Source organism: Podarcis bocagei, assembly GCF_964188305.1.
Source record: "Podarcis bocagei genome assembly, chromosome: 5".
In the NCBI taxonomy this organism is placed as follows: domain Eukaryota; kingdom Metazoa; phylum Chordata; class Lepidosauria; order Squamata; family Lacertidae; genus Podarcis; species Podarcis bocagei.
The window spans coordinates 29,866,037-29,891,403 of NC_138129.1; the positions used below are offsets into that span (position 1 = coordinate 29,866,037).

Genomic DNA, 25,367 nt, shown 5'->3' on the forward strand with positions numbered 1-25,367 from the left:
TACTCCATGATGATATAATGTCCACTTTTAAGTAAAATTTGAGAATGAATTTATCAATCTAAGCAAGAACAAAGTTGCCTGTGGGCTGAAATCTAGAATGTCTTGTGAAAAAAATAACTTACTTACTTACTTATCAAACCTTTATTAGGCATTGTGCAAATAAAACCATAAAAGAGGAAATAACATATAAAAGCTTTGAAATATATATAAAAGGCAGCAGTTGGCTACATACATATATATATATATACATATAAAATCAGTGGTTTTCGTTGTTAACCTGCTCCTTGGAGGACTGCTGCCAAAAACTCGGCTACCCCCGCCGTTACCCTTTGGTCGACGTCGGATAGGCAGAATCCCACACATTCACCTTGCTGGGGTTCCAGACCACCCAAAAGAGGGGACAGCACGCGTTGACGTGGGATACTGTACAATGGGCAATGAAAGAGAATATGCTCTACAGTGTCCGGGACATTCATAGAACATCTGCAGAATCTCTTGTTTCTAGGAATGTTTTGATATCTTCCCCTGACAAATGCTGAGGGAAAAACATTCAAACGGGCCAGCATAAAAGCCCTACGTTGGGCTGGGATTATTAATTTAGTGACGTAATTGGCTCTGCTGTCTAGGATATTTAAATCATAGAATATGGGGGAGCAAATTTTGTTTACAGCTGCCATAATATTTTGTCTCTCGACATCCTTTAGTCTAGTTAGGATGTTATGGAAAATGTATTGCTCATTAGAATTGTACAGGGGCTCCAGCTCGATGCCTAGAGATTCAATCTTTTTTTCGAGGTACTGATACCATCTTGATTTATAGGAGTCTTTGAGCAAATCAGCGAGCAGACTTGATGGAGGGCAGCGAAAATGGCAGCGTAACCAGTACTTTATTGAGGTGGACCATGCCCAATATTCCATTGTGTGTATGCCTATTTCTGCACACATTGTTTCATATTTGATCACAGCTGGGAGTCCAAGAATACGTCTCAGAAAGCTGGAGTGAATCTTTTTTAAATCACTGTTATATGCTTGGACCCATAGCGGGATTCCATAGAATATCTGGGATTGCACTTTTGTTTGAAATATCTGATTGGCCGCAGGAATAAATTGATTACCTTTCTGATAATAAAAACGGGCAACTGCTGATGAGGTACACTTTGCCTGTTTTATGGCATTTGTGCGATGATTTGCCCACCCTAAATTGCTCTGGAATAAGATTCCCAGATACCTATAGATTTTCACTTGTTGGATTTCTTGCCCTCTTATTTTCCATTTCTCTAATTTCCAACCATTCGAGAAGACCAAAATTTTTGTCTTCTCATAATTTATAGAGAGTTTGTTACATTCGCAGTAAAGGATCAGAGAAGATATAAGACGTTTCAGACCCAAGCTCGTTAATGATAGTAGGACAGCATCGTCTGCGTATAATAAGAGAGGAACTGGTTTCTGATTAAGTTTAGGGGCATGTGATTCTATTTTTTGGAGGTGATCTGGCAAGTCTGATAAAAATAAATTAAATAGAAAGGGAGCGAGAATACACCCTTGTTTTACCCCTTTCGAGTTTGGGATGTCTGATGAAAGGTGACCTTTGGTGTTAAGTTTGACTTGACAGGTATTGGAAGAGTATAGATTTTGTATTAGAATCAATAAGCGTTGATCAATTTTTAATTCTGCGAGTTTCCTCCACAGCTTTGGGCGGTCAATTGAGTCGAATGCACCACGAAAGTCTACAAAAGCAGCATATATCTTAGATTGCCTTTGGGATCTATATTTTTCAACCAAATGCATAAGTATAAGGCAGTGGTCTAATGTAGAGCAACCTTTGGAGAAACCTATTTGTTCTTTCCCTGGTAAATTTAGATTTTTCATCCAGGTAAGAAGTTTAGATAAAAGGTGCTTGGCGTAGATTTTCCCTATCACTGATAATAGGCTTATCGGTCTGTAATTCCTTGGTTCTTTTGGGTCACCATTTTTAAAGATTGGGATAATTATTGATCTTAACCATATCTCAGGTATGGTCCCATATTTATCTATGAGAGTAAACAATTGAGCTAAGGGTTCTGCCCACCAATCTATATAGGTCTTGAATAATTCTATTGGTAGACCATCTGGCCCAGGAGATTTCCCCGATTTGAAATTTTTAACTATCTCTCTAATTTCCTCTTCTTCTACCCTTGGCCACTCCTGGAGTTTATTGATTTTATTTTTAGTGGTTTAGTGGATGTGAGGGCGATCTGGCTGCGACATCTGTCACCCCATTGATCGCCAGGGTTGATTCGGCTGATCTGGCTGGCTAGGCGGGTGTCCCCTTCCTCCCTCACCGCTCCATGTGCGTCCCTCCCAAAAAAATAACATAAAATGTTGGAGTGCAATCTGTTCTGCCACGTTGCTGTGGGTAAATTCATACCATGAATGCTGTACAGTTCATAAAGATGTTTGGTGGAACCTTTCAAGAATCTTCTGACTCAGTGGGCAGTTACTTAGAGGAGCTTGACAAACAACTTTATTTTGCCCGTGTTGCTTCTTGGCTTACAAACAACAAGGAAGCACAAAGACATAGAGATGTGCCTGCTCCTCTTACCTTTGGCATTCTCGGGTGTGTTCATTCATTCATTCTATATAAATCTCGCAGCTTCTGTGTAATGATCACAAACATCTTCTATCCAAAAGAGAACACTAAACAACAGGTGGGCCATAGATCTTTGAACTTCCACATCTCTGAACTTGACTGTGAACTTTCTGTTAGTCTTTTTTCAACAGGAGTCAATGACCTTATGGCCCAATCCTGTGCATGCTTACTTGGAAGAAATTCCTACTGAGGTTAGTGGGGCTTGCCAATGGGAACTCCTAGTTAACGTGCATAGGATTGCAGTGTTAATCTAACTTTTCTGAATACAATGTGAACGCCAGTTTTCTGGACAAGTTAAAACACAATGTCTTGCCTCACTTTCAGCTGAAGAGAGGAGATCATCAGGTCACGAACATGAGGAAACCCATTTGTTATGGAAACCTAGCCATATCAGGAAATCTGGGAATGCTATGGCAATAACATGATGAAAAGCATCATAGAAATACAATAAATCAAATCAAACATTGCACTCTTCCTCCAAGCTACGCAAGGTGAATAAATGGGGAATCCCCACCTTATCCTCACAACAAACCTGGGAAATAAACAAGACAAAGAGATAGTGACTGGCTCAAGATCACGCAGTGAGCTTTGTGACTGGCGATTCACATCTTCCTTGAACAACACTGGGTAGAGTTGTTCTAGAATGTGATCTTTTAGCTTTGTCCAAATCCTGAGAAATTTGTTACGATGTTAAGACTTAAGATAAAAGTCTAAATACATGTATGCAGTGGATTAACAGAACCAGAAATTAACAGATTCAGAAATGAGAGATTATTGGGGCAGGGCCAGCACACTCATGAGGAAAAGTGAGGAAACCACCTCAGGTGGCAGGATCCACAGGGGCTGTAGTTCTCAATGACAAGCTTTATTCCCTCCTTGTTTCTGATATAGATCTTCACCCATCCCTTCTTCCCTGGCAGAGAAGGGGGGGGTCATTCTGGCATTTGCATTAGGTACCAAAATGTCTTGGGCCAGCTCTGTATTGGAGTAAGCAACCTTTGGCTCAGGCTCTGAAGCTGTTGCATCCTACATAGTATTTCTAATCATTGCCATGGACCCCTTCTCCTCCTATACCTATGTTGACTCTAACATCCTATGGAACTTACTCCTTTGTTTCAGTCATCCTAGAACATTCTGGAAAAACCCTAGATTGATTTTAGTGTGATACATTCTCAGAGTATTTTGTTCTTGGATCTCTTGTCAGCACAATGGAAAGATGGGAAAGACTATTACATTGTGTGTGCTGGAAATGTGTGTGCTTGCATGTATACATATACAAACACACACAAACTATTTCAACTCCCATAATAACTGTATCTCGAGGTATGAGAGGCAGGAGATCCCATCACCTTTGTCTGATGGATTGCAAAGCTTTCTAAACACACCATTTTTCTCTGCGGTTTGTCTTTTAACAGGCTTGACCCGACTGGAAAAGGCATTTCTATTATTGCAATTAGTCCAACATCCTCTAGGAATTCCCTTCATTATAAATCATTCCCATCATGTGTGTTTTTCCCTTCCTGTTGTTTAAAATTCGTGTCATGGGCTCCTGTGAAGTGTTTTGTTTATCTTTCCTGAGACGAGTGGCCATTTAGATAGGTCTAGTCTCTCCGTAGCATCATGAGTGTCTATTTCTATTATTTTGTATTTTATCTGAGGAGGAGAAAGGATGCTAGAGAAGAGCAAAGCCTATGTCCTAGAAAATTTGGGCACTTCCAGACTGTCACTATTTTGTGGTGAGATTCAGCTGCATACCAGAAAATTCAGGTTGTGTGGTTGAAGTGGATTTGGCGCTATTGTGCAGGGAATATGCCTTCCACATCCACCTTTACATAATAAGGAAAGTAACAGGAAAATGCATTGGAAAGTGTGGAATAACAGTTGTTTGACCCAACATAATACTAAACTCCCTGCAAAGAAACCTGAATGTTCAATAAACAACTGCTGTCACTTAACCTCACCACAAAATGTCTGCAAACAAATAAGGATGAATGTTCAGTTAGCAGGTCAGCTGGAAGTCTTTAGGGTACCACAAGACACTACATTGATTTATCTGCAGCAGACTAACACTGGCAGCTAACACTGTGGAAGAAGAATACAGGGAGACTTGAAATAGTGACTAGCTAGGCTCCTTTGGAAAGACTGCAACTGATTTGAATAGGTAGTTTTTGAAATCTGAGTGGTTTAATTTGGAATGTTTTACTTATTGCATCTTTGCAGGCTTGTTCAGGCAGGGGAATTTGGACTAATGTGCCAAGAATGAAATTTATTGTAATTTGCCCTGGGATCCACAGATGAAGGGTGGTATAGAAATATAAAATAATAGATAAGTAATGGAAGGGGCATGATCTCAGTGCTGCTGTCAAAACAAGACTTCAGGGCCCTCGCTCAGCAGAATAAGTAGGAGTGACCCCCTACACAAGAGCGCTGGGCTTACCAAATTTTAAAACATATTAAATAATATTAAATATATGTTAAATATAAATGTAAATATATTTATAAATAAACATATTTATAAATATGTTAATATTATTTATATGTTTTAATATAAAGCAGTATGCAAGTGTTTTAAATGAAGCAAAACAAAGATTTAAAACATTTCTTTTGCATCTTTCCATTCTGCAATGATCCACTGGCCATGGCCAGTGTGAATGGAGCCATGGGAGATGAATGGTGCACATGACCTCATGGCCCCTACAGAGTTTGAGCCCTCACATGTTCAGCTGAACATCTGAGCAGAGCTTGTAAACAGCACAGCTGGTATATGATACTGGGTAGACCACTGATTTCACAACCTTCCCTTCTTTCCCATCTCTTTGTTTATACAGCATATAATTACTAGCTTAGTACATTTACTTCGAAGAGAGGAAGAAGTCCCAGAGGAACACCTTCATGGATAAATATGTTGCAGAATGTATTAATCCAGTGATTTCAGTCTGACAGCATCTCCCTGCAGGATTTTAAGATAAGATTATGAAAGGCAGGTCTCAAAGGTAATTTGGGCTTCAGGTAGTGAAATAATCACACTCCTTCACTGAAGGTTTTTAAGCAGAGGGTGGATGGCCTTTCTGTCATGGATGCTTTAGTCGAGATTCCTGCATTGCTGGACATTGGACTAGACGGCCCTTCTAACTCTGCAGTTCTATGATTCTATTATTGCAGACTGGAGGAAATAGATAGCCAGAGAGAAATGATACTGATGGATTAGTCAAGGGTGGTGCAAAAATGCAGCTCTCTGATTTTCAACTTTGTGTACTGGCACCCGATCCACATTGCTGTAATAAGTTTTATGTGTCTGTATGTAGAAAAGATGCAGCTATATTTGCCTCACTGTGACTTTGTGATAAACATCTGTTACTATCATTATCTAAGAAGGCTTAAGAGAAATAACATGCATGCCCTAGCATGCCTAAATTTATCCACCTGTCTGGCCCAGAGTTGTGGGTTCCTGAAATGAAAGGGAATATTTCCCCCTCCCTCGAAGCTGCATGCTCTCATTTCCTCTACCACCACAGATCCTAAGAGGAACATTAAAATGACTTGCTTTGCCTATTTACACGAACTGCTTTGTAGAGTCATGCTGCAATCTCAATAACTTTGCTGGCAATTTTTTCTATAACCTCCCCCCGCCCCCCACTGCCCCGGAACTCACTTTTGCAGTAGATACAACACTGGCTGCGGAAGAGGGGAGGAGGGCAGAGTCCTACAACTCTGAGGAGGGGGTGAATTGTCCCCTCCCAGGTCATCAGAGTGAACATTTGATGAGCAGAGAGGAGATGATAGCTGCCGTGCTCAGCTGATTTGCATGGAGCAACTGAGGGGGGATGTGGGCTCTGTATATGCAAGAGTGTTTGGGGGGGCACCTGCACCACCCTAAAGAGTGGGTCCAAGATGAATGTGGCCCTTTGGCCAAAAGGAGGCAGCTGTAGGGATAAGCCACAATAAAATAGCAATAAAACAATAACAGCAACAAGCAGATCAAGGAGCAACAGGATCATATACTTTCAATAAAAAGTGCTTTGGAAGAACAAGTAGATGTTTAATGCTTATTTGAATACCTTCCAGACCACCTGTTTCTTAAGCATTCAACTTTACCATATTGGCTGTGAGTCCTGAAAGACTTGCTCCCTGCCTTGCAAGCCTTTCCCAACTGGCCTGGGAGGCTGCGGACGTGACTGACTCTAGATATAAATGCTGATGCCGCTGAACTGAATCTTGGGCTGGGGTATTGTTTAGGGGAGAGGGGTTGTTGCTGTTGTAGATGTTAATTTTTTCTATTTTTATTTTGGATCTTACGTTTTAGGTGGAAATTGTTTGGTTTGGTTGTGTACTTTTTGATGTTTTCTTTACTCTTCACGACTCCTCCTGCTATGCTTGGAAGTGTGCAATTTTTTAAATATGTTGTAAGCCTCCTTACAACCTAACAGTTCAAAAGCATGCAGTGCAAGTAGATAAATAGGTACCGCTCCGGTGGGAAGGTAAACGGCGTTTCTGTGCACTGCTGTGGTTCGCCAGAAAGTGGCTTAGTCATGGTGGCCACATGACCCGGAAGCTGTGCGCCAGCTCCCTCGGCCAATAAAGCGAGATGAGTGCCGCAACCCCAGAGTCGTCCATGACTGGACTGGTCAGGGGTCCCTTTACCTTTAAGCCTCCTTCAGCATGGTTTTAACTTTGTAAAGGTAGCATACAAATAAAAGCATTGATTGATTGATTGATTGATTTGTTTGTTTGTTTGTTTGTTTGTTTGAGAGGTTAGGTGCAGTTTCATCACAGCAAGTGATGAAATTCCTTTTCTCAAAAAAGGTCTGATCTTTTGGGGAAGCGGGTTTGTTGTGCAAGACCTCCCTATCCACAATAATGGCAAGGCCTGGATTTGCTGGTATGTGATTGAATCCCACACAAAAATAGTGACAGTCTGGAAGTGTCCTTCATGATGGGGCCATATGAGACCCATTTGGAAGAGAGCTCACTCCTTGAATGTTCCGCTTAAATAAATGCTTTTAACATTCCAAAAGACACATAAGCTCACTATTATTATTAGTCTCTGCACTGCTGCTAATCACCCTGGGTCCTGCTGCTGCTGCTCTTGAAAATCAAACCCAGCACAAAGATCATGCTTGTTGCTAATGTTGTCACATCCGAGCACCGGGGACTTGGGACTCTTTTATTCGCATCTAGTACAAATCCCATGGGTAAGCCTGCTCTGCTGATTGGAACAGCTAGGACAGTGGCGTGTTGCTAACTTTCTCTCTTAAGAGTATACACTGGTGGATTTGTTCAGAATTCATCTTTTAAGCAGAGACATAAGAGCACAAGATGTGCTTGCAGGATCAGGCCCATGGCCCACCTAGTGCAGTCCAGTGGCATCCCAGATGCCTGTGGGAAACATGCAGAACCTGAGCAAAAATCACCCTTCTGTGGTTTCCACCAACTAGTATTCAGAAACATTTTTGCATCTGAGACCTGTGTGTTCATTTTGACGTCAGTGTATAGCCTATTGCCCCTCACCACTCACAATTGCACATATTGCCCCACATTCTAATGGTGCTTTTGCCTGACTCCTTTTGCCTATTATGCGTGGAGCCGGAGAGTGCAGCCCAACAGCAATAACAACAATAATTAATAATAAGTTATTATTTATACCCCGCCCATCTGACTGGGTAGCTCCAGCCACTCTGGGCGGCTTCCAACAAATTATAAAGGCAGCCCTATGCACACAAACAGGGCTATAAGCAACGAATTCCATATGCATGGAATTTCATCTGCCATAATAAGCAACAGCGATCGCTATGTATCTAAAGGGCTTTGGGTTACAGCCTGTGATGGTATGAGGTACCTGTCAATCATTTTGTTCTCATCCATAGCAAGAGGCCGGACCACTCTATTAATAGCATATTTGCAAAAACAGCAAATGCTGACATGCAGAACTATTTTCTGGGTGTGGGGGAGAGTCCTGTCTGGGTTACAGTGAATGAGAGGGCTGGCTAGGATAAAATGACTTTCAGTGCCCTAGTACCGTGTTAGTGACTCACCTAATTACCTTCCGGAGAAGAGAGCAATGACAAAAATGGGAGATAGCAGCTTTGGGGTTATTCATGTTGATGAATGTGGAATTCATGATCGTTAAGATTTTTTTTAAAAAAACAAAACAAAGGGAAGAGGTTCTCATTAAGAAACTGACTCATTCCAAGGAAGACTATTGGTCCATCTAGCTTTGTACTGTCTAGGGTTGTCATATTTCAAAAAGTGAAAATATGGACACAAAAGCTGTTGAGCTTCAAAAAGTTGCTTTTGAACTTCAATTCCAAAATGGGTTGGTTTTCCTGGACATTTTGCCAATTTGTGAAAATTCCCCCCGGATGCCATTTTCAATGGTCGAATCCCAGATATCTCTAGGAAAACCCAGACGTTTGGCAGCCCTAGCGTACACTGACTGGCAGCTGCTCTTCAGGGTTTCAAGCAGACGTCTTTCCCAGCCCAGCCAGAAGAAGCCAGGACTGAACCAGGGACATTCTGCATGCAAAGCATGTGCTCTAATGCTAAGCTATGTTTCACTTGTTACATATAAAATAAGAACCCAGTCCTCAAGGTTCTGAACAAGTTGGCTGGCATCCATCTGTCTTGGGAGATCATGGAGGAGTGTGCCTTTGGGGGTGAAGTCAAACTGCTCAAAGGTTACAGCGCCTGCTGTGGCTGTAGAGACCAATGCAGGAAAGACATGTTTTGTTGCAGTTGGGGCAGATGAAGGCACCTGGTTGTGCTGCTGCCCTTGCACCATGGCATTTCTTCCCTCTGCACTCCTCCCAGTGGCCATTCCTCCTCTGGTCACTGCCATCAATGCACAACCTGACTGTCTCCAAGCACTGTAATTGCCTACAAGGTTTTCCCCTTTTCATATTGCTTCTAATGGTGGCTGCACAGTGATGGCCATGTAAGATGTGTGGTAAATGAAGACTCACAGGTTGTAGGGGAACCACCGGCCCAGAAATCATATTAAATTACAACGTACGGCCATTTTAGCTTTGTTTTAAAAGTCTCTCTCACAGAAATGTCCCAAGTCTGCCACTATCAAGGAAGCCCAGAGTAGGAGGTTTTCCTGTTCTGCTGACTGTTTATTCTGCTCTCTTTCTGACTCCCATAGTTGTTTATCTTCAAGAGCAGAGTGGTCATGCAAAGGTCCTTCTAATCTCCTACTTATGAATACTAAAATTCAAGACAGACTTTGAGGACTATCTGTTCTTTTGATAAACAAGACCATCCGGTGGGTATTCCAAGAATCATTGATGACTTTGCTCATCTCAAAGGGAAGGAGGAAGGTACAAGGACACTCAATCTGAAAAGCTGTGAATTTTGTTAGAGAAGGTTTGAAGTTATTTATCTTTAATAATAATAATAAATTATTCTAATAAAACTTTGTCATGTCAGTTAATACCGCAAATAAATATGCATCTGTAATGTATATCCATTCTGAAGATAGGTACTTCATCTTTAATTAAATTTCTTCTTCTCTTAATCATGTTTCACCTCCAGTCAGAATGCATGTCATTGGATACTTGGTGTATAATCAAACTAAATGGGGAGGCCCCCTTCACAAAGGACCACTGCAAAGCATGTCCACCGCTGCTGCTACAGCATTTGCACAGCACAGTTGGCATCCTGTGCTTACCTGGTCATCCTTCCCTAGTCTATTTGGACTGTGAGCTTAGCACAATGTGTTTGGGTCATATCCTGTGGTCACAATGCTGGAGTACAAAATAGGAGTGAGGAGACGTTTGACACAGCTGTGCATATACTCAGTGCCTTGCTCCCAGCAGCAGACAGCGTGGTGGGGCCGCACTGCTTACCTGACCTCTGGCTGCCTCTGCCATTGCAGCATATCGGGATGGAAAGATGGAGGGGCACGTGGAATGGACTCCCTCAGAAGGTGGTGGACTTTCCTTCCTTGCAGGTTTTTAAACAGAGGTTGGATGGACACCTGTCATTGCTGCTTTAGTTAAGATTCCTGCAATGAAGGATTCTGCAATTCTATTATTCCTGCTGATGCATTTGCACTGTGCCAACCTCTCTGTTGTTGCCGCACCCTCACCTTTTCTATCCAGGTGTGCTGCAGTGACTCAGTTGGTTTGCGGTCAGGTGAGCCCCAGAGCCCCATCATGTTGTCCACTGCTGGTTGCTCTCTGTCTTGCATTTCCCCCAGCTCTTCTTCAACTATCTCACCGAGGTTTTCCATTTTGCAATTGCAGAGTGGAATTTGTTGCATCAGTACACTGCCTTGAATGTTTTGCTCTACTAGTGATCTGACTGTTTATTAAAACAAATCCCAGTCTCAGTGTTAGGTAACATAGTCCATTAAGCCATTAAGAAGGTGGGGTGAGCTGATGGGTGTGATCAGCCTTTGAAGACAAACAGTCTCCTTCTCCAAGCTGGTAGAAGATGATCGATGGCTTTTAGCCCATTAAGAGACGTTTGTGCCACATTATCTGTGAGACAACCAGCATGTTCAGAGACTAGTTCTACTAGACTAGGACTGGGAAAACCAGAGTTCGAATGCAGCCATGAAGCTCACTGGGTGACCTTTGACCAAGTACTCTTGTTCATCCTAACATACCTCAGTGGACTTGCAGTGAGATTAAAGTGGCAGTGTGGTTCAGGAGAGGGACCGTGTATGGTTCTGTGAACATCTTGAAGGCAGGTTAAGATATAAATGAAATAAATACATAACTATTAATGCTTTGGATTTGCTACCTAAATCTACTTGGAGTCAATTTAGAAACATGCAAAGGATAAATGTTTTAATAAATATTTCAATGTATTCCTTTCCTATCAGTACTGGCAGATGTGGAATTGCAGTAGCCACTAACCCTAGCAGGCTCATTCCTCTGTTCCCCACAATATGGAGCAGAAAGTTCCGCAGAGAACTTGAGCAGACAAGAATGTAATTTGATGCAGGGAGCTGACAGAGAACAAGGGTGTTCTGGTTGTGGAAACAGATGGGAGGGGATACTTTTGTTAAGCATCTCCTGTCTGTTTCCCGTGCTTGTGGGATAGACTTTTCTCTCTCGTTATCTGTGTAGTGTCCTCGTTGTGACACTCAGAAGAGCCCAGATGGCTGAGTCTGATTAATCAGAGCTTTAGTTTTAATCTGTAATCAAACTATAAATCGGTCCATCAGTCAGATGAATCGATTTTAAAGCCTTCTGCTGTAGTAAGGGTTTGTTTGTTTTTTGCTGTCTATTCTTTGGTGGTCATCAACGGTATAGCAAAGAGATCTTGTTTTGCATGAAGTGCCCCAGTTTTAAATGGGGGGGGGGAATGTGACGATGGGTGTGATTGATGTGATGGTGTCTCAGGTCAGAACAGGTATTACCATACAACAGTGGCATGAGGAGAGCCCATAGGGGTGGCTGAGCTGGGTGCAAAATTGTTAGGGGGCAGAAAATTTCAACACCCAGTACTGCCTCAATACAGCTGTGCGCTTCTGTCAGTGGGCTGCACTGAAAACGGCTTCTCCATGTGAGCCAGAAAGTGACCTCTTCAGACAATGAAATGACTCTTCTTTTCTTATCTCTGCAGCTGAGATCTCCTGGGTGACATGGACGCCATTAGGCAGTTGAATGTGCATGCATACTGTGATCTTGCACAGTGGAAGAAGAAGAAGAGTTTGGATTTGATATCCCGCCTTTCACTCCCTTTAAGGAGTCTCAAAGCGGCTAACATTCTCCTTTCCCTTCCTCCCCCACAACAAACACTCTGTGAGGTGAGTGGGGCTGAGAGACTTCAGAGAAGTGTGACTGGCCCAAGGTCACCCAGCAGCTGTATGTGGAGGAGCGGAGAGGCGAACCCGGTTCCCCAGATTACGAGTCTATCGCTCTTAACCACTACACCACAGATGTGCGTTTTGGGGCGCTGTTCCCCCCTCCCAAAAAAGTGTTTTGGGGGCTGCAACCTTGTATGGGTCATGTGACTCACAAGGGAATGTGGGGTTGGAAGATGGTGTCCCAGATTTGGGCCGGGTCATCTTGGAAGGTATGCTATTACATCCAGACAGATCGGAGCAATGTTTCTGTATGACACACACTTTCCTCCCTGTGCTGGATGAAATGGAAAATGTAAAGGTTGAATTTCCTTCTTGCTGACCCATAGCTAAGAGATATTCTTCATTTCTACTATTGCTACCCTTCTGTAGGAAGAGCCACAGGAAATTAACGCTGGCAGTACTCCATTAATGATGGGTAAATCTACCTGAGGGGATTGAACTTGTTTTGGAAGCCATGTTGGCACTGAATGATCCGTTACTCATTACTGTAATAGAAAAGATTCTCTGTTTCATATTCCCAAATTAATAAAAAATAAAATATTAAATATGACCTTTCTAAAGATTGTATTGAGTGGCAGATTTATTTATTGCCATACGTGAGATAAATGGTACATTTATACATCCTCAAAAGGCACAAATACTTATTTATCTATTTATTTAGAAAATGTCTGAATCACTTTACATTCCAAAGAATGGCAAAGCAATGTAAACATGCAAGTGTATTTACTGTAAATCTAATCATTTGTTAGGGCTTGTTCTCAGCTGGGTCATTGCTGAATCTGTTAGCTGCTAGCTGCCAGCGTTGAATTTGACCTGAATTGACATCTGTTTAGTTACCTCCAGTTCTTCTAATCTTCTGCTGCTCTATTATCTGCGCTCTACCTTCAGAAGCCTCGGGGCACCGGGCATGGCACAATCCCCTAAAATGAATCATTTGAGCTTCTGTATATTTCCTGGCTGGAAATTTTCCTAGTTGGAAAAAATTTCCACTGTATCAAGCTGAAATATTTGGCTGCGTTGCGTGCCTTTGAGCTGTGTGTAATTTAATTGCCTTTGCCCATATGCCAGACTGTTTTGTAAACCAGCTACAATAAAATCTCACAATAAAATCTCACAACTCTTTGTTTCACAAAGCCCTCAGCTTAGCTGGGCAAACATCAAGCTTCTAGTTTGACCTATTCCCCACCAATAGCCTGATGTTAAAATTTAGGAAAAAGTCATACACTGACTTCAGGGGGACTTACTGCATTTAAGATCAGTCACACTGCTTTTGCAACTTGCTTTTATCTTTATTTTTGGCCATTTGTTGCTCAAATAAAAAGGTGTTTTCTCACTCGCCTCTTGTCTCTGTCATCTTGTGGATCCAATGTAGCTGCTGAAACTTCTGACTTTAAATGGCATGTCCTTTAATTTATATAAAGCCATTCTCAACTTGGAGCTCTTTTCTTGGTGCTGTCAAGCAGCACCAAACAGGAAGAAGGAGTCATCTATTTTAGTTTGTTGATGTCCTTGGGTCAACTGCTGGCTAGACACACATGCTTGTGTAATCCTATGGTGTGGGGGGAGAAGGGAGGAGAGAGACTGTAAATCACAGCCGTAATATTGGACACCAGGATAGCTATAAATGTCTTGGTGTGTATGCTGAAGAGAGCTAGGGGACACTAAAGTCCTCTCCTAATCCCCCAAGATTCCTAGCCTTGGTGTAGATCTTGCCTTGCGTGTTATGTGTCTCACACATACCATCTGTGAATATCTGAAATATGAAGAATATCAGCATTGATATGGGAATGCTGAGAATCCCAGGTAAGTTTTGTGAATGTCTCAAAAACTCCATTGACGCATCAGTGAATATCGGCAGCAGTCTACTAAAAACGATAGTCAGCATCCACTCATGTACAGTGGTACCTCAGGTTGCAGACGCTTCAGGTTACAGACTCCGCTAACCCAGTAATAGTACCTCGGGTTAAGAACTTTGCTTCAGGATGAGAACAGAAATGGTGCAGTGGCGGCACGGCGGCAGCAGGAGGCCCCATTAGCTAAAGTGGTGCTTCAATTTAAGAACAGTTTCAGGTTCAGAACGGACCTCCGGAATGAATTAAGTTCTTAACCCAAGGTACCACTGTACATCTGAAAAAAAGGGCAACATCTCCCTCTTTGGATAGTCACAAAATGCACCTGGGATTGTCAGCATTCACATGCAAATGTCAGCACCCACCAAATTTCAAAGATTTGCGTGCATGTATTTTCGCAGGGTACAAGGCACTAACAGAAGGCACTAACAGCGCAATGGGGCTTACTTCAAGGTAGTTGGTAGAGGATTGCAGCCTACTGTTTTTAATACTGTTTTTAACACTGATTGGGAGCCACCCAGAGTGGCTGGGGAAACTCAGCCAGATGGGCGGGGTATAAATAATAATAATAATAAATTATTATAAAGGTTCCCTCCATTTGAACTGAGATGTCTGTGGCAGGAAGGGGTGGGGATGATTAACACGATCTGACTAAAATCAACTTGGGAGTGTTTCCAGTCATACCACAGACATTCCAAGACTCTCATAAAAATACCAAAATCTGTATAATTTAAAAGCAAAACCCTCAGTTTTGTCTTGCTAATTATCTAACCTAAAAGGTAGATAGCATATTCTTTCTCTTCTCTGTGGCCTTCTAGATGTTTTTGGCTTACAGTTTCCATCATCCCTGACCACTGGCTGCAGCTGATGTGAGCTGGACTCTTGTTACACCTGTAATCAGTTTTAAAAGGAAAGAAAAAAGGAAAGGGGGAAAGATACGGAACGGGGAAAAGAAGAGAAAGAGGCTACAAGGCCTTCTATCACAATTACTGCATATCTTCAACACACAGAAGAGTGAACCCTCTCAGTTAAAGTTCATATAAAAGTAAGGTTAAAAAAGAAATATAAGGAAATAAGAAGCGCTTTCCATTCTCTGCCAATTATGCATATGGCAATTATTCAAAATATTCAGTGTATGAATTCCAGGATAACATCTAGCTGTATTAATCTTCAGCTGTTTCTCAATTCTGCTGGACTCCTGCTTCTATCCCTGTGGTCAGTGATCTTCAGTCTGATAACATCTGACCAAAAATGATACCTAGGGATGAGGAATCAGCACTTTTGCCCTGCCACAGAAACAATGGGAACCTTAGGTGGGAGAAAAACCCCATGTCTGCCTCTTAGGGGTCCGGGTGCTCTCAGTGTGACAAAATGCTTCAGGGCCAGCCCTATCATTAGGCAAACTGAGGTGACTGCCCTCAGGTAGCAGCAGCCCTCTGTAAGTTTCTCATAAGTCCATTGGCCATTTTCCTCTGATGAAAGACAGAGCTGTGAACGCTGCACAGCCTGTCCTCCCCCCTGTAGTGTGCTATAATAGATTCAGTCAGCAGTCTTATCCTGCCTGGAGATAGGGTGCCATCTTGCCCTTTGCCTCAGGCAGCAAAATGTCTTGAACTGCTCTATGCTTTGAGGAGTTATAGAGTGAAAGGCAAAAAGATGATATGGTGGGAATTCAGATCTCAGTGAGGGGAAGGGGAGCTGGAAGACTCCAAAGGAGAGCTTTCACATGTCCAAACATTCATCTGAAGGACCCTCTCCCCGCACTGAATAGATTCCAGTGGGAAGTGTGTGCATTGATGTAGGCCTGTGCTTTAAAATTCATAATCTGGACTTTTGCAATAAAAGGCCTATTTCTGTTTCTACCTGTCTGAACACTCACCCTAGGCGGTTATTCATCCCAGCTGGCTGTACTTGCGAAGGTCACAGATACGTTTTCTAAAATGTGGCCTATAAATAGTTTACCAGTTAACATGGAGTGAAATGCTGACTAAATTAGGGCAAGCTGTGGGTCAAGCTGTCCTCAGAGGGCACTGGCCAAGCATTCCTCAGCCTTTCTTCTAAGAGGAACATATGATGCTGACCTGAGTTGCATTCACATGTCAGTTTATTGCATTTTCCTGACATTCCCCTAGGTGTTACTTTCCACATTATATTCCACATTCTATCATATTCCACACAACTTAAAAGCTACTTGCAGAAATATAGTAAAATAAAACACAAGTTTAGCATGCTATTTGCATCCCCCCCCCCCCGAAGCAAGTAACATGCAAATGAGCACTAAATTTGCATTATATTCCACTGTATTTCCAGAACTGGCTTTTCCGTCATGTGAAAGTTCAAATATATAATGCAGAAATTAACAGTTAAGGAAATGTCTAGAAAATGAAATAAACTGAGAGTGCAACTGTAAAAGCCACTTCCAGAAATATACCAGAATATAGTGCAAAACGGCATTCACATGACATGTTTATTCTACTTTACCGACTTCTGTGTCATGTGAAAGCTCGAATACAATGTGGAGATTATCAGGAAATTGTTGAGAAAGCAGGATAAATGGCTGTGAGAATGCAGTCTTGCACAATGTTCCAGGAAGTCTCGTTTATGTAATGTGAAAGCTCAGATAGAATACAGAAATGAACAGTTAGGGAAATGTGGGGAAGATGGAATAAACTGCTATGAAAAAGCAGCCTTATACCAGGTCAGACTATTTCTCCATCTAGCTTAGTAACGTCTACTAGTTCACCAGGGTTTTGGACAGATGCCTCTCGCATCACCTGAAACCTTATCCTTTTAAACGGAGATACAATGCGTGTGCTCTACCACTGAGCTACCCATCTGATCCAGCTGTCCAAAGAATTCATATTCAAGATGTGTGTCTTTGTATGTTGAAAATCATGTCTGAAACACATCCAAACTGCTGCAGTTAAATCTATTAATAAATGGCTACAAACCATCTATGAAGATGTGATTGTTTACTGGGCAGAGATGGTGACTAGAGAATAAATAAATATCTGCTCCCATTAGAGATGCCGCATGCCTGCCTTGTAAAGCTTGCCTTCCAATGTGTACACAGTTATGATGCACCCGCAAGTTCCTCTCTGGCTCTCATTCAAATACAAGTTGGAGAAGAGCCCTGACTCTCACCTTAATTGGCCTCATAACAGGAGCCACTGGAGCCCCAAGAGAGGCCTTCATACCTGGTTCCTTGATCACAGCCACACAGTTGTGTCCCAGGTGCTAGCAACATTGGGAAATGTAGTTTTTGAAGGGCACTCCAGTTCTTTGGATAAATGTCAGACTATTTATTTATTTACACCCCAACCTAAGCATAAAAATAAATGAGGGAGACCAGGAGGTCTCTGTGGAGTCTGTGCTTCTATCACCACCAGACCAGGAAAAAGAGAGCAGGACAGGCTATAGGAACTCTCTGGGGCTCATGAGAGGCTTCGGAAGGTGTTTGGATCCTGTTATGCTCCCAATGTCAGTGGGAGCATGAAGAGTCCCAATTCAACCCAGAATGAACAAATCTATTTTTTTGTTTTGTTTCATAAGGTAATAGCTGAGTTTGCAAAACCTAATTTTGAGCCAGGTGTGTGGGATTTTACAGTCTTTTAATTTGCATTTTGAACTCTCTACTTTTGTTGTTTTGTGCTGTTTTCAGTATTATTATTATTATTATTATTATTATTGGTGCCGTTGTCGTTGAAGTTTATGTATACATAAATAAATTTGCCCATCAACTCAACCGCGTGGTGAATCTCTCATGGATGTCTGGGATGCAGCTCTGCTAATAAACATATGACAGAAGTACTAAATACTCAACTACGTTTCACAAAAATGTGGACATTTCACAAGTGGAAGAGGAGTCTATTTGATCCCCTGCTCTCAATTGGTCGCCACAATTTACTGTCAGCATCCTACAAAGTTGTGGCAGCAAAGTGCCTCTTTTTGGGGTCTGTTTTGTGCCTCGCTGAGTTTTAAAGGATTGCTTTCTGCTAACTGAAGGGCTGCTGCTTTGCAAGGCTGTCCTCCACAGATAGGAACTTCACCTGCTGCCTCATGAATGCATTCCCAACTGGGACACCGACATACACAGGGATTGAGTATCCCCCACAAGCCAGCACTTGCTTGCTGTGTATCATTTATCTCAGCTGTTTGTCTCACTGATCCAATACACAAATTGGTATGTAGATAGGCCCTGGGTTGGAAAATTAATCTAACGATCCTGGAGAAAAGAGGAGGAGGTGGATAAATTTAGCATCTGTCTGAGTTATTCTGGGTCCTGGAAAAAAAAGAGAAAAAGAAAAGTCAAGGTGAAAGGGATTTCAAAGAGTTATTGGTACTGCTGACAGAAACTCTACACTCCCACAGTGCTTTCCTTTGTGATTTCAAAGCAGAACTGCAATGTAATTTAGGCCCCTGAATCCCAGAGGTTACAGAAAAGAGGCCATAACTGTATGAAGTCAAAATATTTCCTCTTCCTCACATAGTCAGTCCCATACTTATAGCAGAGCAGGCTGCTCAGAGTGGAGTGAGGATGTGCAAAAACTAGTAAGCCCTAAGACATTGGCAAGGAGGGTGCCACCATCTCAGTGCTTGATAACCAAACTTCATGAAACTTCACAGAATCACAAAATGGTAGAGTTGGAAGGGACCATGAGGATCATCTATTCCAACCTTCTACAGTGCAGGAATCTTTCACCCAGCATGAGACTTGAACCCATGACTCTGAGATTAAGAGTCTTGTCCTCTACCAACTGAGCTATCTCTGTGTTCAAAAGGTAATGACAGCAGTGGTGGTGAAGTATGGAAGCTGGTATGATGTTCGGCACAAGGATCTCCTCATCTTCTCCTGGGGTAGCCAGAATAACCATTGCCAAATACTGGAAGATAATGGGAAAATGGAGGACTAGAATAGACAAACAGGGAGAGTGGCATGGATGGAGAACTTCTAACTAAACGACTTAGAGCACCAAAGACTTCAATTTATACCAAGGACAGTTTTCGTGAACAGTGGTGTTTCATTGCGTACATCTCAGAGTTGTCCAATGATGCTTCATTAAGTGGGTCAGACTTCTGCTGAAGGGTCTCAGGCTGACAGATGGGGGCCTTTCACCTCACCTGCTACCTGCTCCTTTTTAAAGGATGAGATGCTATTGTTTGAACCTGGCGTTTCCACTTTGCTGCAGGCCTTTCCCCACTGCAAAACAGCCATTGAAAAACGGCCTCCTTCCCATTTGTAGCAGTGTGTGAGAAAGGTATGGCAAGCATGTTTTGCATCTCATAGCTTTCAGTTACCCCCAGGATTGAAAAAAAGGGAGAGATAAGAAGAGAGGAGGAAGCAGGGTTGTGTGCTTTGCTAGCTGGGAAGCTTGAGAGTCTGCTCCAACTGATCTGGCAAACTCTGCTCCCCAAAATAGAAAAAGGCCAGGCATGGGAATGAAATTATCAGCACACAGAATTTGATAACCACCAGTGCATAAACATGATTTGCACACAGTCACACACTGTGTCCCTGTTAAATACTCAGCATAGGCTATTGCAGTTTAGAATCCATGTTTTGGATTTATGGTACAAGCTTTCTAAATACTTTGGGATTAAAGGGAAATTTGGGTGACGTTTTGAGAGGAAAAGTTGTTTGTGGCTACTTCCTGAACAGCAGTGGCGTAGCATGGGGGGTGCAGGGGGGGGCCGGCCACACCAGGCGCAACATCTGGGGGGGCGCTCGCACTCGCAGCTCTCTGCCCCTTCTGGCTCACTCACTCTCTCTCACTGCAGTGCTGGCTGTGCGAATCCGATCCGAGCCGCCAGGTCGCCGCCCACTGTGGGGGGGGGTGCCAGGCGTGCGGTGCGGAGAGAGAGCGAGGGACTATCTGGGGAGGGGGCGCAAATGGGGAGGGGGCGCAAATTACTTGCCTTGCCCCGGGTGCTGGCAACCCACGCTACGCCACTGCTGAACAGTATTATCTCCTTGTTTCCAGGCATCGTATAGTAATTTATCTTCAAGGACCAACTTTAGGATGTAACCCTGTGGAGGTATCATAACAAGCAGATTTGCTTAAGCGTGCCAAGTAACATGTAGATTTGCTTCGGGAGTGCCTTGTCATGGCAGTGAAGCTCCGTTCATTAGCTAAAGTATGTCATGTAAATTTATTACATTAAATATTTCCCATTACTGATGTTAAATCCAAAAAGCATCTGAATTCCCATGTAGGAACATCTGCTATCTAAATCATTCCTGGGGAAACAGAATTCTCCATGGAGGAAAACATGTGGAAAATGTTCACTGGAAAGACAAACAAATCCACATGGATTAATTATTTTTTTACCTCAATTTAGGGATGGATGAATCTGTCAGGTTTAATTTCTCTCCGTTTCTATTTTTTTCCAGTCTTAAATTCAGTTACCCACACTTCCTCATCAGTTTGCTCTTTTTTTGGGGGGGGGGGACTCCTCATGGAAATTCACCAGCATATTTTTGTATGCAGTTTCTCCAAATATATACATTTTTGCAAACTGATTTGCCTAATATAATTGCTTTGTTATATAATTCTCACCAATGTGTGCATTTTCCAGCACACATTCGCCTTGTTTTGGTTGAAGAACTGCATTGCAAAATGTGGAGAAGTGCAAAATTCAGAGAATAGCTGTGATGTTTCAGTTTGCAAATTAGGTAGGTTCGCTTTAAAATGCAAACCAAACTGAATTTCTCCTTTATCCCTGCTGCAGATAGTGTTTCCTTCTTGAATGGGCTGCCAAACACCTAATTAGTTATGGTAAACATGACTATATATTCGTAAAGCAGTTTGATTGGAATACTAACACCGGAAGAGAGCAGCAGAGATGGCAGCACATAGTGAAAAAATAAAAGTGCTTAAAATCTGCATGAAGTGGATATTTATCCATTCCCAGCAGGAGCGCCCAATCCATTTGGACGTGCCGGCCAGCCGGACTAATGACTTCACATCAAAGGATTCAACACTTGACTTCTGCTCTTTCCAGGAAATAGTTATTTAAAAGTAGGGAACAGGATGGAAAACATGAAAACACTTTACTCATTTTATTTATTTATTTAAAGGCACTGCTAAACAGCTTCATAAAAAAATATATCCAAGCAGTGTACAGTATAAAAGCAACAGGTGGAATCCATTGTCGTACTAACTCGCTCTTTCCATTTGCACAAGGAATTTCCACTTGTGCAATGGAACCTCTACTGCCCCTCCTCTCCCTGGGTGGCCCTTAAATGGGTTCTGGGTTTCCTCCCAACCCTCGTGATTAGATTTGGGGAGGGTTTGGTGCACACATGTGAGAAGACAGAGTAGAGTTCTATTGCGCAAGTGGAAATCCTTGTGCTGACAGAATGAGGGAGTTGGAGGCAGCTAGATTCTGTTAAAACAGGACAAAACAATACAACCTCACAGACTTTTGCTTTTCTCTTAAGGGTGGGTGCACAGCACCATACCCAAGAACAGTCTCAGTCCCTGGCATCTCCTAGTACTGATGGGAAAGAGCCCTCTCTGAAACCTAGGAGAGTTGCTGGCAAGTCTGTGTGGAGCAGTTTCCCCCAGACTTGGGTTCCATAGTGTTGATGGACCACATGTCCCATCGTCCCTGACCCGGTGGCCATGCTGGTTGGGGCTGATGGGAGTTGGAGTCCAACAATATTTGGGGACCCAAGGTGGGGGTCTGGTGTAGACAGTACTGAACTATGGACCAATGGACTGGCTTGGTATAAGGCAACTATTTCTTTGTTTATCTGTATCCTTTATATACTACTTAATATAGCAACATCTCTCAGCAGTTCACAGAAATTAGAAACATAAAATCACAAGCAAATACACAACATCAAAATGCAATGAAAATCCAATAAAATGTTAAGCAAAACATGAAAGCATAAATACTGAGTGGCATAGTATGGGAATTAAGTGTCAGGGGAAGCCTGACAAAGCAAGCAAGTTTTCAGTTTAAATTGCACCACAGTGACTGCCTACAGCAGTGGTGTCCAAACTTTTTCCAAAGAGGGCCAGATTTGATGAAGTGAAGGGCTGTGAGGGCCAGCCAAAGGGCCAACCAAAGTTGTTGACCTTTTTGAGGATTTAAGTTATGGAGGTTTTTGTAGGATTTTACCCCAGAAAATAAACTGCCACAGGGACCGGATTAAACGGACTTTGGACATGCGTGGCCCACAGTATCTGCCAATGAGGCAGTCCATGATCCTTACAATGGTATTTCTATAGAAAGTCACTTGTTGAAATCGTGCCAGTTCAAGGACTATTTGCTTAAAAAAAGAAATGGGGATAGGAATTTTTTGGAAGCCAGATAATTCTTCCAAGAATTTTGGTATGCAGTTCTTATGAATTTACAATTCTTCTGCTTGTGGTTATCCTGTTTAGAATGGCATCACCAAGGAAACAATCTTTTGATGTGAAATGTGTGTTGTGTGAATGAGCTCAGTGTCAATAATATACTTCTCATTACTAGCTCTAAATGTGCCCAGCGTAAGAAAAATAAAAGATCTGGCGTTATTCCCTGGTATGCTTAATGACGTAGAAGGGAACCAGAAATAGCTGAGCTAAGAACATGCAAGCAGGATTCTTTTGTCAATCATTTCCTCTATTTTGAAGCTTATAGGTGACTGTTGATTCTTAAGCAGCCAAAATAGAATCAACCACACATAAAAAAGAAGGCGGCGTCAGCCAGTTGGCGGGAACCCCAAGGTTTGCGGAAGTACCATTGTTCTGTAGGGGGAGCTAAGTGGACAGACTTCCCAAAAAAGAACATTGAGGGCTGAGAGCAACCAAGGGCCACAGAATGCTGCCTGACCACTGTAGGTAAATGGAGGGGTTAATGGAAAACTGAGTAGGAGGGGCAAGGGAATGGAGTATTCAGCAAGGGGTCATGGCTGACTCGCTAGGGCAGAGAACAGGAGCAATACACCCTGTAACATCTGTTTCAGGTCCCACTTTGTCATTGTGCCAAAGGACTCAAAAGAATATGAAAGACAGATTTTCACTAAACACACACACCAATTTGTGCATAATTTATTATGTTCCTGCTAGTCATGGGAATGGGAAAAGAAACCATATCCAGTCACTGACCACTAAGAATATTCAGCAGTGAGAAATTCTGGCAAGGCAGATTACACCATGTTCATGAAAACAACTTTGCAACCATAAGGACTGGAAACATGCCAAAAGAAATAAAAGAAATAAAAGAAAAGAGAGGAGAGAGGAGAGGAGAGGAGAGGAGAGGAGAGAAGAGAAGAGAAGAGAAGAGAAGAGAAGAGAAGAGAAGAGAAGATCCACAAACACCTCAGATTCCCTAGGAGTAATTTTTGCACCTCACACTAGGCATCATGTTTATGTGGAATCATAGCTCTGTCTGTGACTGAGTGTGCAGAAACAACACATGAGCATGGAGGAATTTTGGAATAATTTTGACAGATAACACACTGCTTCAGACTTCAGTTTCTAACACACACACACACACACACACACACACACACACACACGGCTGGCATCAGGTGTTGGAGTTCCCAGGAGAGGTCCTGCTGCCAGATCCTAGAAATTCCCCACTCTGCTTCTCATTTGCTGCCTGATCACTTTTGAAAGAAAGAGGTAGTGACTGAGAGCACAGCAGTGTCCATTTACACCTCTGCCTTTCCATTTGGATGGTGGAGCAGACTGGGCCCAGAGGAAGGATGCAAATGACTAGGAGTGGAGATAGCAGCATGAAGAAGGAGGTCCAAAGAGGGCATCTTATCCAATAACTACCCAAACCCTATTGTCAGTGCTAACAAGACCCTCTCAGATAAGTGTTATTGCCTGCTTTAATATGCTGTTGTACTTTATTATTGCGAAATATTGTAGTGGTTGACGTTCATTATTTTTGTGTGATGCATTTCTGTCCTGGGACCATATGGTAAAGCCGTGGCTTTCAGCCATTGTGCTCTGGCACCCTGGGATGCCTTGAACGATGGTGAGGGGTGCTGTGGACAACACTGGCCTCTGTCCATCTTCCCTTCCCTTCCTCCTTTGATGCCCTCACACATCTCTGCCTCCCAAAGGGCTTGTGTGGCTGTTTGTTGCAGCAGCCCTGGCTACGTACAAGCTCCCCAGGTGAATGGTGCCTCTGGGGCTCGCCAGGGAGTGCTTCCCAGGCCCCTGTGGGGCAGTGTGAAGAGGCACCTCCCTTTTGGGGCAGGGGGGGCAGCTCTGAGACCAGGGGCGGCAGTAGTGGCTGCCCAGAGGACTCCCAGTGTGGTGGGAGTGGTGGTGTAGAAGAGCCAGTGTGGTGTAGTGGTTAAGAGCGGTAGTCTTGCAATCTGGGGAACCGGGTTTGCGTCTCTGCTCCTCCACATGCAGCTGCTGGGTGACCTTGGGCCAGTCACACTTCTCTGAAGTCTCTCAGCCCCACTCACCTCACAGAGTGTTTGTTGTGGGGAAGGAAGGGAAAGGAGAATGTTAGCCGCTTTGAGACTCCTTCGGGTAGTGATAAAGTGGGATATCAAATCCAAACTCTTCTTCTTCTTCCCAAGGAGAGGGGAGGGGAGAGGAGGCTGAGGGAACATTCCACAAGAGAGGGTGTTTGAAAAGGGGTGAGGGGCTGCCAGTTCTGTGGGCAAGGGGTTCCTGAGCCCCACAGGGGTGCCACCGAAAGAAAGTAGTTGGCCAAGGGAGCCATGAACTCAAAAAGGTTGAAAACCTCTGTGGTAAAGGGTGGATTATAAATGAGTTAGATAGATAAGAAGCATTAAATTAAACAACCACCAGCACTGTTGCTTATTTGTGCATTTTAAAGAGCTGCTATCACTCCCCACAATCTTATATATCCACATCAAGATGCTTGTTTATGTCTAAGCACAATAGGCCTTCTTAAGCCAGTGTAACTATAGAGCTATAGAAGATCTTGGCTTTCTGAAAAATGCACTAAATATAGACAACAGAATTGGACTTTGTGCTGCTGCAACACTTATGAGCTCTCCTTTCTTTCCTCACTCAAGCTGCTAAATGTCACTTGCAAGCAGACCTCAACCCTCCTGCATTCTTTATGCACACAGAGAGTTATAAAAG

The 25,367-nt window shown here is 42.9% G+C and overlaps 1 protein-coding gene and 1 long non-coding RNA gene across 2 annotated transcripts in view; one reads left to right on the forward strand and one right to left on the reverse strand.

Annotated features, from left to right (window-relative positions):
* TP53INP2 (tumor protein p53 inducible nuclear protein 2) overlaps positions 1-13,306 on the reverse strand; it is a 57,516-nt gene extending 44,210 nt beyond the window's left edge. The window contains exon 1 of the mRNA XM_081196720.1: positions 13,283-13,306. The gene's annotated coding sequence lies outside the window, so the exon portion shown is untranslated. The remainder of the gene's footprint in view (positions 1-13,282) is intronic.
* On the forward strand, positions 10,367-13,064 carry LOC308588369. Its single transcript, XR_014008659.1, has 2 exons — positions 10,367-11,212; positions 12,202-13,064. It is a non-coding gene; the product is annotated as an uncharacterized lncRNA (long non-coding RNA).
* Positions 13,307-25,367: the final 12,061 nt, after the last annotated feature.